Source organism: Gymnoscopelus braueri (genome assembly GCF_963280865.1).
Source record: "Gymnoscopelus braueri genome assembly, chromosome: 20".
In the NCBI taxonomy this organism is placed as follows: Eukaryota; Metazoa; Chordata; class Actinopteri; order Myctophiformes; family Myctophidae; genus Gymnoscopelus; species Gymnoscopelus braueri.
The window spans coordinates 26,470,235-26,487,597 of NC_137622.1; positions in this window are offsets into that span (position 1 = coordinate 26,470,235).

Genomic DNA, 17,363 nt, shown 5'->3' on the forward strand with positions numbered 1-17,363 from the left:
TTGCACAGAAATGTACACACACACACACACACACACACACACACACACACACACACACACACACACACACACACACACACACACACACACACACACACACACACACACACACACACACACACACACACACACACACACACACACCCTGATGCAGTGCCACATCAGGCATTATCTTGTCCTGATGCAGTGCCACATACTGTATTATGTGTAATTGAGATAATTTTGACTTGAAGAGAGTACAGGCTTTCAAGGTAATACCAGGGGTCTCTCCCTTGTCATATGTGATTTCATGCTACACACTGGTTACAGTTACATGGAAAAGTAGGGAAGCCGGCACAAATCACGTCTTATTCATAACGTATTCATGTGGCCATTGCTATCTAAATCTCTGCTGCTGCTGGTGGCCTGGGTGGATTGTTTGCTGTCCCAGGCTGGCCATGATGACATGTCACATCTATCAAGTCCTTATTCCCTCTTTCCTATTGCATGTTCTGAGTTGGCTCTCTTAGTGAGATCATTTACGGAGGTTTTTATTAAAGATATCATGGAGATAAAGGAGATACAGAAGGAAGGTTCTGGCATGGCAAGATTCAATCCTTGACCTGGGGTCATCCCTATGTTCACAGGGTCCTACATATTCCATGGGGTTGGGGATGGACTTGGGGTTAAAGTTAGTGTTAAGCAGTACTATGTAACTTTCCTCTTCTACCACGGATTTGAACCTGGTTTCCTGCACAAGTGCAGACATTTTTTCCATTGAGCTAATAGAGCCGGCCTGCTTGCTCGGGTGATAAATTGACATGATCTAAATGCCTCAATAGAAGAGCAGGGAGATACAAATACAAAATATCCAACCACCCCAATTGTATAAGTCATATTGTATTAACATACTCTACCATACAAATTGGACAAAATTACATTTTATTCACAAGTAAGACGCGCGAACGCTGGAAGCGAACGCAGCTCGAAAATATTGTGTATTTACGGACTTGTAATCCGTGTTATTTCACCGTGATGGGGAGAGAACATTGACTGTGTGTGTGTGTGTGTGTGTGTGTGTGTGTGTGTGTGTGTGTGTGTGTGTGTGTGTGTGTGTGTGTGTGTGTGTGTGTTTGCAGGCTGTTGTGCATTTTAATCAGATCATTGTCTAAATTACTGCACTCTGGCGCCCTCTGGCGGCTGCACACAGGCAGTGCATGCACACCATAGATGCACACAGACACACACACACACACACACAACCCGAGCACGGTTACATAGTAAGCTCCACTTGGTCGGAGGCGCGCCTTCCGCGCCTCCTTCCGCGTTCGCAATTAAATAAAAGTTACATAGTGAGGCTTTAAGTATACTATACTCCAGACCACACAACACAGCACCACCTGAGACAATGTACACTTAATTAATTAATCCAAAGAAAAAAGTATTCAATATTTTAAAATAGGAGTAAGAAGGTTTTGGAGATGACTAAGAAAATGCATTTGGGTTTGAAATAAAGGACGACCGAGCACATTTTCTCTGCTATTCTGCATGGGAGAAGAGACCTCTGTCTGACAGTTCCCAATTTTCAGTTAATGAAACTACATAAAACTAATCTCAGGGCCAAACAGAATACAAAAGAAAACTGGATCATCATCACCACAAGTGTCACTTTCATTTTCTTCCTTCTAAGAAGAAAAAAATATGAATTGTATAATTGATAAATATTGTGTTCCTAAGATGGAATCCACAAAGTGCGTGGGAGTGTGATTGAACAGCTTGTATACTGCCCTTGCAACACGTTCCTATGTGTAGCTAGACAGCTTGTAAACAACCTTGGGATCCTCCAATAAAGACACAGCTTGACCCACAGCTTGATCTTTCACTTTAACTCTCTGTAAAATCTTTTGTAAAACTGAAACACTAATCGATAGAAAAAAAGTCATTTTGGGGGTGAACTATCCCTTTAAAGACAAATAATGTCCAAGGCAGAAGCATTTGTAAGATGCATTATCAGCAGGACCATGCGCACAGCTACAGTTGCAGGGATTGACACTAACACCTGCCCGCCTGCCCGGGGCAGGTAAATAAAATGGTAGGGCAGGTGAAGTTTGCTATCTGGTTGCCCCACGGGCAGGTGCACATTTTGTATCTCCAGCTCTTTTTATTAAACAGAAAATGCCTTTTCGAGTCAGGATACCAATTCTATCGAATCAGGACAGAGAACTCAGACAGGATACAGATTAAACAAGTAAAATTGGAAGTGATGACACAAAGAAATTAGCATGTAAAATTGGAACATTATAAAAATGAAGCTGATAAATGGGTACTCTCTCCTGATTGGCTGAAATGGTGTCACCTAACTGGAAATTTATTTTTTGTCTATCAAAGAGCTGGAGAGACAGAGAGACCCCTGTTACTGAAGAAACACTCTAGCAATGAGTACTATCAGAATATAGAGCTTTAACCCATAACAAAACCCTTTTTGTTTTAACCAAAAAATATCACTTACCCTACCTTCAACCCATAGTCATATTCATAGCTATTTAGATATTTGGCATACATATTGAGGTATGACATTTTTTATCGTGCAGCCCCATAATTCGCAAGTAGAAAGTACAAAAATAAGTGTTTAATTGAATGGTAATTCAAATTTAACCTATCATTTTATAAAGGACGATTTACTTTTCGGGCAAGTGGTCAAGACCTGTGGGCAAGTAGAAAATGACCTGTACTTGCCCGACGGGCAAGTGCCTCCGAGACCTTAGTGTCAACCCCTGAGTTGTGTACAATTCAATGGAGAAATGCTGACTCGTTTATACTTTTAACTCCACCACTAGATGGCAGCTTAAACAATATGCTCTATTACAAATTAACTTAACTTTTTATTGACTTATTCAATGACAGCACAGCTTGATTTGAGTTGACATTAAGGCCAGCTTGGATGCATAAAGATATGTTACTGTGCGGTCAATATTATGTCTAAGGATAAAGGTCAAACCTCAGTTATGCATCACAACAATGTTACCGCATGTCAAAAAACCTAAAGAGAGAACAGAATTTAAGCATATTTTTTTAGTTATATAACTTGCATGCATGGTATTCCAAAGCTTGGAACAACTATTTGGAGCATCACCAGCTCACACATTTACTAACTAAAAAGGATTTCAAAAAGTATGAAACCATGTGTTTTAAATGGAGGTACCATAAGAAATATTCCACTGATCGGTCCACAGTTCACAAGATTAGCTCCAGATCAGCACACAGACAGACCCACAGACGCTCTTCTATGGCTAGACTCCTACAGAGCCACGCCAAAGAAACAGAACCGGATAAGCAGAGACACTTTGATGGGCCATATACTGTACAGTATGTGTTTAAGATATTAGGCTTTGTAAACCCAGCACAATCTTAACAACTTGAACCCTGGCGTCCCTATTTTGGCCATGAGTAAGTGTAAGTGTAAGTAAGTGAACATTTCCAAAAAGCTTGTGAGCTTGTAGATCAGCTATTCTCGAAAACCTTAACATGAAAAAAGAAGAAAAGAAGAAATAAGGCTTAAGAGGTCATAGTACATCAGGTGTCTGAAAGGTTATTATCAGTTGATGATAGTAGCATTAAAGCAGAATACATTCTTCAGTATAGTAATAGGAACTATTACCATAATTTTATGGAAAATAGTGCAGTTGATCAGTCCTACTTCAATTACCAGTCAGTCTCCTTGTTGGCCCCTTCCTCTCTTAGTTAATTCATGTCAGAAGTGCTACTATAGCTGTTTTTCGAGAGAGTTTCGTTTTCAGCAAAGACAAACAATGTTCCTCGCTTCAGAGCAGCCAAAGAGAGGCCAAACACTTATAGGATGCCTTTCATTCTACGAAGAATACCCATAAGAATACCCATTAGGGGTGGCCATAGCTGAGTGGTTAGTGAGCCCGCCTAGGGAGCCAGAGGCCCTGGTTGCCCCAGGTACGATTCCAGGCCACGCCAGCATATGTGTCGATGAAATGAAATTTGTCCCTGAGCAAGACTCTTAACCCCTAATTGCTCACAAGCCCGCAAGGACTTTCATGAACGTCCTGTTAAAAGGAATTATCCTTATACTTCTCTGCATTACGGTTTTATTTATATCATATATCCCCTCTAACTTTCTAGGCTTTACTGTTGCAACTTGCAACACATCATACTCTGGTTCAACCGGCGCACGCACGCACACATGCACACGCACACAGTGAGTTGTTCCCTTCCTGGATCACAAATACTTGTTAAGTTGTTTGGCTCATTACTCATAAACCAGGGAAATATCCAAATATATTGGCATGGTGCCATTACCTTAATAATTTTAAGGACAACCAATACAGTTCTCCACACAGTACATTATATTCAACTTATGTGGTTCCTTTGTAATTCCTGGACCAGATGGATGGTCTTAGACAGCTTCCTACAGCACAACAACATATTTCTTCACTTTCCGGAAAGACGCAAGCCTCTGCTCTGGCACTTATCCAGCCTCCTGCTGGAGAGATGAGGAGAGCGGGGAAAAGCCAGGTAAGGATGGAGAGCCATCTGGATGATCCGCTTTGGTTTTCATTGTGTACGGGCTCTGCTGGACATTAATGATGGCATTGTGTAAAGATATAATGAGCCTCTGGTCTGGCTATCTCCACAATGGTCTTAGGCACAGCTGCCCTTGTTGGTGTAAGCAGATTGAAAGTGGGACTGGTTTTGCACTCGATGCTCATGAAGAAACTCCTCATTGACAATAAAAATGCTTTAGTACTTCATGGAAATGGTTCCCTAACACAAATGTGGTCATTGGGGTGCCTGGCATTAGACCAGCGCTTGATCAGCGAGAGAGAGAGAGGGGGAGAGATAGAGTGAGAGAGGGGAGGGAGAAAGAGGGAGAGCCTATTTCAACAACGCAACATCCCGGGCCAATGCTGGCCTGGGTACCGAAACCCAAACCAGCATCGCAAAGCAACACGTTCAGTGCAATAACACCGGCAAGGCCGGGCAAGCTGCTTCATGCTGCATTGTTTTGCTTGTTCTGTCTGTAACTGTACAGTATACATAGAATCAGGTTCCTAACTGACTATTTGCATGAAAGAAAACTGTAACTAGAAAAAGTGCTCCTCGGAGCACAAGTCTCCGCCAGGTCAGGTAGGTTTTCATGGCTACCTGGTGGCGCTATAAAAGGCCAATGTGAAAAGGGTTCCATTTCTTCTTGGGCCTTTCACAGCAATCGGACACTGCATTCATGAATTTCAACATTCCAAAAATGTGGTTTGCTAAATTAGACCTGCTGGTGGCGCTATAACAGGCCAATGTGAAAAGGGGGGCAATTCTTCCTCGGCCTAGTGGGAATGTGCATACAAAGTTTCACGGAAATCGCACACTGCGTTCATGATTTGAAGAATTTTGTTCAAAACGGACCTATCCTGCAAACTTTGGAAGCCAATGTTAGGCAAGTAGGATGGAATATGAAATATCGAACACATCTATCTTGATCACATGACTATAGAGATACTGTGTACCGATCTGCGTGTTTTTTGGACAGAATCTGAAGGAGTAAGAGGAAAACATTTGTTTTACAAAAGTCAGTCTACTGGTGGCGCTCTAAAAGGCGTGTGAGAAATGCAGGGCAAAGGTTTTTTCTTGGCCTCTAGGGAGTGTGCGAGCAAAGTTTCACGCAGATCGGTGCAGTTATAGGTAAAAACGTGAATCGGCCGGTTATAGCGCCACCATGAGGCTGATGTGAACGTTTTCAAGTGGCACTTCTTCCTGGGCCAAGTGGGAATCTACGTGGAAAATTTCACGGAAATCGCATGCTGCGTTCATGATTTGAGGCATTTTGTTCAAAACGAACCAATCCTGCAAACTTTGGAAGCCAATCTTAGCCAATCAGGATGGAATATGGAAAATCGGACAGATCCGTGTTGATCACATGACTATAGAGATACTGTGTGCCGATTTGCGTGTTGTTTGGACAAAATCTGTAGGAGTAATATCCAAAAATGTGTTTTGCAAAAGTCGTCCTCATGGTGGCGCTATGACAGGCTGATCTGAAAAATGTGGGGCAGAGGTTCTGCTGGAGCATCCAGGGAGTGTGTGTGCGCAGTTTCACAGCGACCGGGCCAACGGTGGCGGAGATTAGCTGCTTGCAGACAGAAGGACGGACGGACGGACGGACGGACAGGGGGCAAAACATACTCTCTCTCCATGCCTTTCAGCCTGGCGGAGACAATAATTGTTGCTACATCTTTATGCTGTAGGTAAAACTTTGTGGAAGCCAGGAAGTAGAAGTGATCTAAGACATAAAGTTGTTAATTGCTCCTAGTGTTGATGATTTCATGTATGTTATTGTTATTGTATGTCTTTAAATGTCTTGATGAATTGAATACAGGACCACAATGGAAACAAGCCCTCAGGGCTTTCTGTGTTATCCTTTTAGCATCATTGTATAATCGTACCGCTGTACTTTCTGCAAACTGTCATTCAATCAATCAAGTTGTTGGCAAGGTGCAACTGTATGTTTTTTCTTTTTTTTTGCTGCTGTAAATCATGAGTAAAAAGAAGATAGAGAGTGGTCCTCAGTAGACAGAAATTGATCCTGTTTGGAACAGAATATGGACTTTTCAGAGGATCAAGATCACATTCAATACAACAACTTCTACACCGCCCGCCTTCAGTCAGAAAAGCTGTTTGGTAGGTACTGTTTGTGAGGGGGAAAATTGTGAGTAAGTGAGTAGAAAGTTTAAAAACGAGTAATGCACCGTCTGGCCGTCAACTTGAGTTAGATAAAGAATGTAGCCAAAGAGTGTCTCCCTAATTAAGATCAGGTGCGAGTGGAGGAACGTGAGCTATGCGAATCAAACAGGTGAATGAAATCACCATTCATTTATATTCATAAGGGTCTATCTATGTCATCATGCAGTATATTAGCGTTTACAGGAAGTCATTAAAATCTACTTTTAGGGACTTTTGGCATAAGAATACACAAAAGGTTTCCTCATTATGACTGCGGGTATACTCTAAATGTGTAAAAATCTTATTTTTCATTTCACAATGTTTTTAAAAGTGTTCATCTTCCATTTCTGACCACGAAAACAATTGACATTTTGTATATAAACTATATCTAAACTGTCCCAGATCATTCATTATTTTTGAACGTCAATGCCGAGTCTCTCAACAATGTCATCTACCATGTTGAACCCGAGTGATGTGTTGTATTGGGCTGGAATAGTAAGTTGGGAGGTCAGAGCTGATCTAAGGCGCAATCGCTTTCTCACTTTCCTCACTCCACCTAAGATAGCAATACACCAACATTTTGCCTGACCACAACTCATTTTAAGACAGGCACAAGTACATGTGGTACTTACACAATGTGGGCGCTGTGCATGAAAATGAAAACTGTGTCGGTTGAAATAACACTTGTGCAGTTTTGCACCGGGTATAAGAATGGCCCTAAGAGTGAAGCCATTTGCCTGGAGGGAGAAGGACAGTGTCATCAATGGAACCCGGGAGGCAGATTGGTCAGTTCTGGGTATAATCCCTTTCCACGCAGGGAAGCAAGAAACCTGTTTAGTTCCACTAGCTTGATAGCTGCCCTCACTGAAATATCTGCTGTGGATTTTACATTTACTATACGCTGCAGTTTTCACCTTGTGCAAGATTCATTTCTTTCATCAGTCCGGGGTGAAAGGTCTCATTTTGCCATTAGTTTCTCAAAAATCTTGTGAAGTAAAGCAATTTAAATCCAGCAGGTTTAATAAGGGCAACTGAGGACTACATGCCCCTAAAAAAGACTGATGTACTGTACTAACAGCTTTGGGTCTTGAAACTGTAATTAATTGAGAATAATTATTCCTTTCATGGACAGGATTACGTTAGAGAATGATTTTAGAGGCGACAGCTTGGTTTAACTTTAAATATTTTCTATAACTATAATTTTTGGACACGGGCTCAAATCTGGAAAGTTATTCAACAGCTTGTATAAGTGTCTTATGCTGTTATAAAAAACGTTATGTTACCTCTCAATTATCCATTTGTACATGCAGAACCTTGTAAAAAAAAAGTTCATGAAGTGTTTTAACAATCTCCTAAAATGAATCATCATAATTATAAAACAAGGCACTACAATATAAAAGGTAAGAACAGAGTTAATATAAAAGGATATTTAAAAGTAAATAAATTATAGGGTAAAAGCCATCACACAACAGTGAGTCTATAAAAATGGGTTTCAAGAAGTGGTTAATATTTTTTGTTAAAATTAACAATGTTCTGGATGTGTTTCTGGTGGAAACACAAGATTGTAAATATAGGTGATAAACAGTTGAAAAACACAAACCGGTCACAAATTGCTACTCTCAAGAAAAACAATGTCAACAATTTGTTATGTCAAACACGTCTCTGCAATGCATAGATGACAAATCCCAAGGCACTGAATATGAAGTGAATAACATTGTCTTTCTTTCTCCCTTTCTCTGAGAGAGACAGAGAGATATGTATTCAGTACAGTATAATTTACTAACATACTAATATATATGCATATATCTGATGCATATCACATCCCTAACTGAAGCAAAGCTAATTAACGACAGGCTGACACTGACCTCTGGATGTATTACTAAACAAAACATTGATTGAAATGAGGTGTCTGTGCATAATAAGGTGTGAGAGAAACTGAGGCCCTGGCATCTTTGACTAGCTCAATTCTCCCCAGTCTGATCCTACTCACCCCCAAGGTTCTTTCATCAATACCTAATCAATACGTAGGAAGTATCAGAGCCCAATCGGGCTCACTCAACAATGATTCTCTCTCTCTCTCTCTCTCTGACTTAAGGGCCACCCACAGCAAGAATGATAGCCATAACTAGAACTAGAACTTCGGCCGCGCTGCGCGCGGCCTCAGCTCTATCGCCCGCGCCCACATAGCACCTGCGCCCACACAGCGATCTGTGCGCCCGCCCTGCACCCCTCCTCCCCCAATGTGCAGTATTGAGAGCCCTGACGTCACAACATTTGGAGTGATGGCCACTGCACTCTGGTTAATTGGAATACACCTAGGGCCCAGGTACTGCTGAGATGAGAGAGGAGATGTGTATGTTAGACACAATATGACTCTGAGCAGGCATCACAGTGTTTAAATTGCATTTGGTGAAGAAGAGACTTTATTTTCCTATGTAGGTAGTATTGTGTAAATACTGTATGTACAGTACAGTAGAGTACGTACTGTACTGTACGTACTGTACTGTACTGTGCTGTACCTGTACTGTACGTACTGTACTGTACTGTACGTACTGTACTGTACTGTACTGTACTGTACCTGCACTGTACTGTACGTACTGCACTGTACTGTACGTACTGTACGTACTGTACTGTACCTGCACTGTACCTGCACTGTACTGTACTGTACCTGTGCAGGTAGTATTGTGTAAATACTGTATGTACAGTACAGTAGAGTACGTACTGTACTGTACGTACTGTACTGTACTGTGCTGTACCTGTACTGTACGTACTGTACTGTACTGTACGTACTGTACTGTACTGTACTGTACCTGCACTGTACTGTACGTACTGCACTGTACTGTACGTACTGTACGTACTGTACTGTACCTGCACTGTACCTGCACTGTACTGTACGTACTGTACTGTACCTGTGCTGTACTGTACTGTACCTGTGCTGTACGGTACGGTACTGCACTGTACCTGCACTGTACCTGTACTGTACGTACTGTACTGTACTATAAGTACTGTACTGTACCTGTACTGTACCTGTACTGTACGTACTGTACTGTACTGTACCTGCACTGTAATGTACTGTACTATACGTACTGTACTGTACTGTACCTGTACTGTACGTACTGTACTGTACTTTACTGAACGTACTGTACGTACTGTACGTGTGCTGTACCTGTACTGCACTGTACTGTACATACTGTACCTGTAATGTACGTACTGTACTGTACCTGTACTGTACTGTACGTACTGTACTGTACCTGTAATGTACGTACTGTACTGTACCTGTACTGTACCTGCACTGTACGTACTGTACCTGTACTGTACGTACTGTACTGTACCTGCACTGTACCTGTACTGTACTGTACCTGCACTGTACGGTACGGTACTGTACACGTACTGTACATGTACTGTACGTACTGTACGTACTGTACTGTACTGTACTGTACTGTACTGTACTGTACTGTACGTACTGTACTGTACGGTCTGTACTGTACTGGGGGGGAGGGGGGAGCTGTATAGACCAAGGCAGCGCTTGTTTCTGTGTGCTCTGCAGGGGAAGGAAGGTGCTGAGGTTTTGTGGCAGATGATGATGATTGGCTGTTAAAAGAACCCTCAGGAAGTAAATTGCAGCTGGCGAAGTGATTTGCATAAGTATTGGGGCATAATGCGTTTGTTATTGATTGTACATCCTGCAAGTACAGTAACGGTATGGGAAGCAGCTGTAAACACAGGCAGAATATTGAGGAATTTTGGGGGAAAATGTGGAGTTAGTTGGGCCATGTGTCTGCTCGGCCATGAGCTTCATACACTCGTGTACACTCCATGAGTGTGGCCGCCAATTATGGTAGCAGGATGGTAGTGATGTGAGTATCCACACTGATGAACGACAGCGTTCTGTAAACATGTTCAATGTAAGTGACGTGTTGAATGTGACATCCTGTAAAGATGGATTTTGATTGGCTGTCGGAGTTTCTGTCGTTCGTCAAATCGCTCCGATCCCAACCATATCATTCACCACCGTCATCGCTATAGTTGTGGTGGAAGTCCAATGCCAGATGGTTATTTCCTGAAAGGCCCCAAGGAAGCTATAGTGTCCGGTCAAACTACTGCAAATACTGTAGCTGCTTTGTGTGTTAAATAGACCAGGTGCATGATATGATATGCCCCCTTATTGACTATTGACACTTTCTAAATCCATTTCAGCCGTGGAAGGGAGATACAAATGGGTGTGAAAGGGCAAAATGAGGGCATTCTCACTGTTATGTACACTGTGTATATCTATAAATAAATGGGACACAATTCTGTTTGCTTTGATAGATCATAGCCTAGTGTGACAATTATGTCAGTAGGTCGTTGGATGGAGTTTCAAAATGAATAGAATCCACTGGGAGCTGCACAAGATAACTCCCTCTAAAACTAGAAAGATTGTCAGCTTTACTTGCAGCTGGTCATGTTGGATAAAATAATACATACATACAATTTATATAGCGCTTTTCTGATTACTCAAAGTCGCTTTACAAAACCGAAGACAAAATAAAAACAACTTTATAAGGAAAAAAATGTATTATTAACTCTCTCAGTGCCAAGAGTATTTTCATAAAGTACTCCCCCAGTGCCAGAAATTTGCGTTTTTTAAAATTTTTAAATTTTTCAATTTTTCATTCAAATAAATAATCTGATTGGGTTTTTAAACCCATAATACAGTTCTACCAGTAGAGAGCAACAAATCGACACATTGATGACCTCGCTGGCTCACTCGCCCCCTCCCAAACAGGCTCACGTCACATCCGGTCATAACCGGATGTTGACATTTTCGACAATCGTTGATCGGGCTAAATTACGATGCGATACAGGACTACGATGACTGATCGTCACCCAGACCAAAGAGAGTAGACGTGGACCTCTCCGTTCGTTTTTTATACTGTGTGAAAAACCGTGACTTTCCCTATTCTGGCCAAAAATGACCGCGGGAAAAAAATGAGAACCCGAAACGGAATCTGCGTCATGAAACCGGAACCCAATGAGTCTGAAGGAGTCAGGAAGCGAAAGTGATCATGAAAAATAAACAGAATAGCGCGACCACAGTCAAAAGTAAAAACTTGGGATTTCTCGTGCTGGCACGGAGGGTACTCGGGAAAAACTCAGGATATCTCGGGCGTGGCACTGAGAGAGTTAAGTTAAAAACTATTGAAGTAAAGGTCAAATATATATATATATATACTTGATATTTGTTTTGGGGTGGAAGGTTGGGGTTAGACAGGCTGATTACTGAAACTATGTAGAAGATTTCCATGTCGGCGTATTCCTGCTCTGTGGGTGATACACACCTCAAGGTTTCTTTACCGTTACGTCTTGTGTACAGGTGCATACTGTAAGAGTAAATGTATTATGTTCTGGTTCCTCAGACATTGTAGCAGCATCAATAATAATGATCATAATCATAATAAACATCTACACAACAACAACAAGCTGGAAGCTAGGTGAGTGTAGGAGGCATTATGCATAAAATTCAATATCCATGTGCAAAATATTAAAACCGCCTCACAATGCCAATGCTTCTTTCAAGCAATAGAGAGCTGTAAGGATACTGAGCAACGGTTTTGGTATCAACATATTTCTGTTCAACCAGTGGCAGCTCCTGCCAATTCTCTCAAGTGGAACTATTGTCACTTTGCACTTTACAATTTATTCCTGGTCAGCTCACATAGCAATACCACCCGTAACCAGTAACACAAGTACTATTCCCTCTGAGCCTTATGTCAAGGAACCCCAAAACCTTTATATCCAAAATGAGAGATGCTATTTTCACAGGGTAGCAAATGACGTAAGTTGGTGGGCAGAATACTAACACTGTTTTTGGTCAGGAGGACCATGTGCATTTACATAAAATGTATATTATATTTATTTAATTATTTAAAATAACTGCCGAGGTTTATTCACAAAGTGGAATATTGTTTTTAACATTTTAGCTCTCCCTCTGACAAAACACACTCACACACACACGCACACAAGTCAACACATTATGCCCCTGCCTCTGTTCCCTGCTGTCCTGGGCGTTTGGGCTCGTCTTTGGGCATGACCTTTAGCTATGCTGGAGTCCTGTCTGCTCAGCTGATAATTAAGTTAATCTCATTAACCCATTAAAACCGGTAAAGTATCCGTGTAATTTTTTATTTTAGCTATATATATATATATATAGCAACATACGTTTGAGACATTTTGAATTATTTTGAATTTTGTAACATAAATCTTCTCTTCTGGGGGTCCCTGGCACAACACATTTTCAGATGGGGGGTCCGTAGCCAAATACATATGAATTTGTGGGTCCTTGGAATGAAAAAGTGTGAGTACTATTGATTTAGAAGGCATTTGTAGAAGCGGCCTCAGGTCTTAATGGGTTAAAGAAAGAGAACTCCAACCCCGGGGAACGCTCCCTCAACTGCAACTAAAGTTTTGTAAGGCAGGTCAAAAGGAAGAAAAGTGTGTGTGGGTGCGTATACATGTGTGCGTGCGCGTGCGTGTGCGTGTGTGTGCGCGTTGGCAGTGTGTGTAGAAAGAAAGGAACAGGGGAGAGAGAGAGAAAGATATGCAAAGAGAGATTTAAGGCACATACTATATAGGCTCTCTAATGCAGCCTGACAGCAAGTCGCAGGCTCGATTCCCGAGGCCGACGGCCTTTGCTGCTGCGTGCCTATTTCCTGTCACACTCTACTGTACCAGCCAATTCAAGGAGAGAAAAACCTGATTGACCTTCAGGGTGGTGAGTAAACATAACATATAACATATAAGCTTGTAGATCTGCTATTTATTTGTTTTAAATCGTGAACATTTGTGCAAATCTTTACAAATGTCTTCTACATCCTAACAGTTTTCTGGATAATGTTGCTATATCGGTGGTTCTCAAACTTTCAAGGACCTCCCAAAATTATATGTATTTGGCCGCCGACCCCATCAACATATGTTGTTCCAGGGACCCCCCCCCCCCCCCCCCCATAAGCAAAGTTTTGAGTTAAAAATGTTGTTTCAAAAAATATATCTATTCAAAGATTTGCACAAATGTTCAAGATTTCTTTTAAATAGCAGATCTACAAGCTCGTAGCGCGGCACTATGCCGCGCTATGAGCTTGTAGATCTGCTATTTTTGAATAGCCAAAGTATAAAATAATGGTTTTAGCTCAAATCCCGGATTGAATGGGTTGAAAAAAACATTTTGGAATCCATTATTCACAAAAAACAGTCAAGTGTCCTGTGGGTTATTGTCCGGCGTCCATCACTTTGTAACATTTGTACAACCTGCCAGAAAAGCTTATCATTCTTTTTTTAACCGTCTCTCGTTCTATCCATTTCGCTACGGCAATTGAGGTCAAAATCACAGGGAATGGACCTTTTGCACACCGAAGAGAAGAATTAATCTTTAGGCTGAGGAGAGCACGCTGATAGCAGGAGACAAAGTATTGCGTCCATTAGGGCCACGGGGGAGGAGTTGGCCCCGAATACACTGGTCGGTCACAGATCGACACAAATGACTGTGCCGGGGGGGCGACAATTCTACCACCCCCCTCCTTCCTCTACCCGAGCTTCTGGTAGATGATCATTACTGTCCCTGGTTTGATTGATATGGGCACATTTCCAATGGCAGGTGCGTGACTCATCTCGACACGGCAGTCCCTGGTGATTAATCTCATTTTAAGACGCATCTGGAGGAGTAAAGACTCATTCTAGACAGGCTGATGTAATTTAAAGTGTATAATAATAATGTGATGGCGGCTGCAATGCCCGGGATATTTGAGTCAGGCCAAACCGGAATGTCAGCGTTTCCCTGTCATTCGAATCGCCCTGCCAGGGATTGATCGTGGGCTTTGATGAACGGATAAGGGGAAATGCGACAAAGAAAATGTGGCATTAATAATTCAGTCCAGCATTGTGCCACTAAACTGTACAGGATTGAGCAAAGAAGATGCAAACAAAGAACGATTAATCAAACTCCTTCCAATTTAGGCTGACTGGAGACGTATTCCCAAGACCGTGAGGGCACTGATGGATGCTCCCCCTGATCACAAAGGATCCTGAGGTTAAACCTCTAAAACCTAGTTAATATGCAGCACTTAATGGTTGAGGAAAAGCGCATGCATTTTGGGTACATACAGTAAGTGAAGGAGGGTGTTCTACAAAAACAGAATGCATTGTCAAACAAAACAAATATTTGCTCGCTAAAATAAACGTAAATGTTTACAATTGTAAGATTTAAGTGGCAATGATAAGGAAGCAAAAGAAATCTGCTCTCATGCAACAATAAATATTATAAGCCCCAATATTATAGGCCGCATGAAAGCATGGAACTACTGTTAGGAGAGGACAGAGAATCTCTTAATTTGAAAAGCAGTGTATTCATTTCGCAGAGGCTAAAACTGATTGGAATGGTCGTATCCTGAAGTCTCTTTCAACTGGGTTTATTTAGGACGAGTGCTTTCATTTAGCTAATGCCTTTAGCTCGAAAGCAGGAGAACTCATTGTTTGGAGCAAATTTTCAATTTAATCGTAGCGAAGGGCTTGTGAGGCATGGCCCATTTGCACTTCCATTCAATTATTTCAAATGTTCAAGCTTTGGGATTAATGCAAACGGGATTTACTCCTTCAAGTCCACTCATATGGGTATTTTGAGTAACAAGTTACTTGAAGTTCATGGTAAGAGAAGTGAGCTCAAACTCCTGTAAATACAAGTCTGAGTAGAACAATTTCAGTAGAATAGACAGTTTCAATTTGACCACAATAATGAATATTCTCCATTTCAGTGGTTCTCAACCACTGGCCCGTGGTTTCAACACTGCACCGCAGACCCTGTCAGCACTGTTGAGTGTGTGCTTGTTATTGCATGAAAATTGTTAGCGATGAATCTCCTCTTTTTGCGCAGACAATAACTTCATTGCATTTAGTCATATACTTTCGGTTCATAGCCTAATACCTAGATATAAAGGAAAAATATTTTATAAGTTCAAGATTATTGGATGGTTCCCATGCCTCCTTTTCCTCTTTTGGGAACAAACATTTGAACTTGTGGGAGTATATTTGATCCGGAAGCCATGGAACATCTGACAGCAATGACCTTGCTCATTATTTTCACCCCAAAGGCAACTACAAACCTGAGTGCATGTCAGCTGTAGTCACAGCGGTTGGCTCAGTAATAGCATTTAACTCATTCAGTGCCACTGGCCAAAATTAATTGTAAAAAAGTGCCATTCAGTGCCACAGCCAAAATCCATTGTAAAAAAAAAGTGCTTAGGAGCCGAGATACAGCCTTTTTCAGTAAGAAGTTAAACAAGAAGTGAATGGAGCAGAACATTTTCAAATCATATCTTAAAAAAAAAAAAAAAAAAAACGATTTAAGGCACATACTATATAGGCTCTCTAATGCAGCCTGACAGCGAGTCGCAGGCTCGATTCCCGAGGCCGACGGCCTTTGCTGCTGCGTGCCTATTTCCTGTCACACTCTACTGTACCACCCAATTGATTGAATACAACACAAATTGCAAATGCTTTATTAACAAATTGCAAACAGAAAAGCAAGTACAACTACGCAAGCAATGCTACAACGATCCATTTAGATTAATAATCAGGACATACAAGACATACAATACAAATCATTATCAATACCAGGATAAGTAAAAGGTATATTCACAGGGGCAGTGGCAGGTGCTTGGTTGGGAGGGGGGGGGTCAGTGAGCTTTATGCTGCTGCAATGGAGGATCCGAACAAAAGTACATTTTAGTCTTATGTGGCAGCAGAATATCCCGTTGCAAAAGGGAACTTTCGCTATCCAAGTGGACAGAACATACACGATGTGAGCTTGTAGAATTTATATTATCACTAAGAATACATAGTGCCTTGAGATTTTGACTTGCCCATTGGTGTGCCTAGGGCACAAAAAGTTTCTAAACGGTAGCAGTACAGTATCTAGGCTGTGTGTGAGCGTGCATGCGTGCATGCGTGCGTGCGTGCGTGCGTGCGTGCGTGCGTGCGTGCGTGCGTGCGTGCGTGCGTGCGTGCGTGACGGAGACAGAAAGAGTTCAATATTTTAATTTGATGTTCTCTCAGGTAAAGACCTTTTGAACCAGCCGAGGATGCAATGTATTCTTAATGCATTCTCCCTCCTCTTGACCCACATTCTAGTCTCAGATAAAGACAAAAACAAAAAATCTAATGAAAACAGAAAATCTACATGCACATCTTAAGTTCAAAGCCATGCCCTTTCCAGAACAGTATTTGTATTTTATTCTTTAGCACTGTCCTCCATGTAGTTCCTCTGGGTACTGCAAGAATGTGTGTGTGCGCGCGTGTGCGTGTGCGTGTGTGTGTACTGCGACCCGGTTGAACACCTATGGAAGATTGGAGATTTGGATTTTATCTTTTGTTAGAATGTGTGTTTCCAGATACTTGGCTCATGGTGGCCCTAGGGCAATGACAGATGCCAAGTTGACTTGGCATTTCTCTTTCTCTCTCTCTCTCTCTCTCTTGTATACTGCACCAAAAATTGATGTCTTAATTTTTGTGAGCAGTGTAGCCTATCTGCTCATGTGAAAAACATCCCAGTGTGTACTTTGATTAGTGTGTGTGTATGAGTATGTGTGTGCACACACACACGCATATACTGT